The sequence below is a fragment of the Triticum urartu genome, chromosome 4 (genome assembly GCF_003073215.2).
Source record: "Triticum urartu cultivar G1812 chromosome 4, Tu2.1, whole genome shotgun sequence".
NCBI classification, from domain to species: Eukaryota; Viridiplantae; Streptophyta; class Magnoliopsida; order Poales; family Poaceae; genus Triticum; species Triticum urartu.
In genome coordinates, this window is record NC_053025.1 from 284,427,587 (window position 1) to 284,430,643 (window position 3,057).

A 3,057-nucleotide genomic window follows, 5' to 3' on the forward strand; every position below is an offset into this window, starting at 1 on the left:
GCTCAACTCCCCGGGACACTTCCACTAAACCCCTGACAGGAGGCACCAAGACAATGTTCTCATCATAAAACCATCGGAACGATTCTAAGATACCCGCGTGATCCTAAAAAAAATTTAGTGAAATTTGAGAAGAGAAGGGTCAAAACTCTACGTCAGGATGCCCTACCAGAGCGATGAGGAGACTGGGAAGTAAAAAAGAATTCCTAAACTCTCCGATATATAATTCCTAAATGACTCAAAACATTTTTCTAGACACAACTCGGCTGCTAAAAACGATCAAGCAATAGGGCTCCTAAGGTCGGGGAAGGCTCTGATTACCAACTTGTAACACCCTCGATGCGACTATATCTCCCACGTGTCGAGGCACGACTTAGAGGCATAATCGCGTTGAAGGCCTATGTCGCAAGTTAGGCAATCTTCACAACATCCCATGTAATATAATAATGAAAGGGGAGATAACATAGTTGGCTTACACTCGCCACGTCAATCAAGTACATAAATAACATTACATCATCCAAACACTCATGGCCCGACTACGAAGCCAAAATAAAAGATAACCCAACAAGCGACACGGTCCCAATTACCCCCAACTGGGCACCACTACTGATCATCGGGAAAGGAAACATAGTAACGTTGAGAGTCCTCGTCGAACTCCCACTTGAGCTCAAACGCATCTCCTGGAGCGGAATCATCATGCCCTGCATCTGGTGTAACAGTAATCTGTGAGCCACAGGGACTCAGCAATCTCGCACCCTCGCGATCAAGACTATTTAAGCTTATAGGTAAGGCAAGGTAAATATGTGGAGCTGCAGCAAGCGACTAGCAAATATGGTGGCTAACTTATTCGCAAAAAAGAGCGAGAAGAGGAGGCAAAGCGCGAGCGAGAAACTAGAGAGCAACCTGCGCAAACATTACTCCAACACCGTGTCCACTTCCCGGACTCCGCCTAGAAGAGGCCATCACGGTAACACACTCGGTTGATTCATTTTAATTAATTAAGGTTCAAGTTATCTACAACCGGACGTTAACAAATTCCCATCTGCCCATAACCGTGGGCACGGCTTTTGAAAGTTCAAATCCCTGCAGGGGAGTCCCAACTTAGCCCATGACAAGCTCTCACGGTCAACGAAGGAATAGACCTCCTCCCAAGACGTTCCGATCAGACTCGGTATCTCGGTAATTCAAGACACTTCGACAGGTTAAAACAAGACCAGCAACACCGCCCGAATGTGCCGACAAATCCCGATAGGAGCTGCACATATCTCTTTCTCAGGGAACAATCGGATAAGCAATCCGTACAACTACAACCAGCCCTCGAGTTTCCCCTAGGTGGCGCTGCAAGGGGCTTTAGGTTGGACCAACACTCAGAGGAGCACTGGCCCGGGGGGGTTAAAATAAGATGACCCTCGGGCTCCGGAAACCCAAGGGGAAAAGAGGCTAGGTGGCGAATGGTAAAACCAAGGTTGGGCATTGCTGGAAAAGCTTTAATCAAGGCGAACTGTCAAGGGGTTCCCATTATAACCCAACCGCATAAGGAACGCAAAAATCCGGGAACATAACACCGATATGACGGAAACTAGGGCGGCAAGAGTGGAACAAAACACTAGGCGAGAGGCCGAGCCTTCCACCCTTAACCAAGTGTATAGGTGCATTAAGATAACAAGATAATATAATGATATCCCAACAAGTAATAAATGTTCCAACAAGGAACGGCCTTCAATCTTCACCTGCAACTAGCAACACTATAAGAGGGGCTGAGCAAAGCGGTAACATAGCCAATCAATGGTTTGCTAGGACATGGTGGGTTAGAGGTTTTAAAATGGAAATTTGGGAGGCTTGAAGGCAAGTGGTAGGCATCGTAGCATTGTCATAGCAAAAGAGCAAACAAACTAGCATAGCAAAGATAGTAGTGATTTCGAGGGTATGATCATCTTGCCTGCACAGTTGTCAGAGTTGACTGGATCCTCGAAAGCAAACTCAACGGGCTCCTCATTAGCGAACTCGTCTCCCGGCTCTACCCAAACAAGACAAACAAGCAACAAGGATACAATCAACCACGTGCAAGGATCAAGCAATATGATGCAATGATGATATGCTATGTGGGATGCGAAATGCAAGATATGACAGGAAATGCATGAACCTGGCCTCAACTTGGAAAACCAAGTGTTCCAATGGAAAGATGAGATGAAATCGCTTGAAAAAGATATAAAGAACGCCGGAATCGGAGTTACGGTTTGGAAATGGCAAGCGATTCAAAAATGACACCGGTCTGCGATTTACAGCAAGTAGCCATCTAAATGCAATGAGATGAACATGCTACAGCAACCAAACATGACAACAAAATACATGGCAGGGATGCATTCAAGATTCTTAACAGGTTCATCCATTAACAGGTTCAAACAAGCATGGCAAAAATGCATATGACAAACAGATTTCAGACTTAGTGATATTAACACTTGTCTAGAATCTCAGATCAGATAGCACACTTCGGAGCAACAAAACTACATGCTACAGGAACTGAACATGACAAAGTAAAGCATGGCATGGAGCTACTCAAAGAGCTTAACAAAAGTCCCTTAGTGACCTTGAGCCAAAAGGGATCAGAAAATACAATTGCAAGCACATGAACATAGCAAAAACATAATCAGTTTTCAGACTTGGTGAAAACTGGCACATGCTGAAACATAACTCAAGTAGGCATGTTTACGAGCTCGATGCACTCACTACGGTGCAAGTCATGACAATATAAGCATACATCCATCAATAAGGCACAAAATGCAAGCTAGACATGGCAAGAACAATAGCATAGCATGCACGGATCAACTACAACATCATCGGCAAAATTGCAAACAAGTTGACAATCTGCCCAGATTCACAAAGTAGCAAAAGTAGAGCTCGATTGAGTCAAGCTAGGTTGCTCCATAATTGCAAAAAAAGACATGAATGGATAGAGCACTACAAGATTAACAAAACATCCTTACTGATCATCATCAAAAGAGGCACGGATCACTAGGAAACAACATGAACATATGGCATCATGAGATAAACAGATCAAGG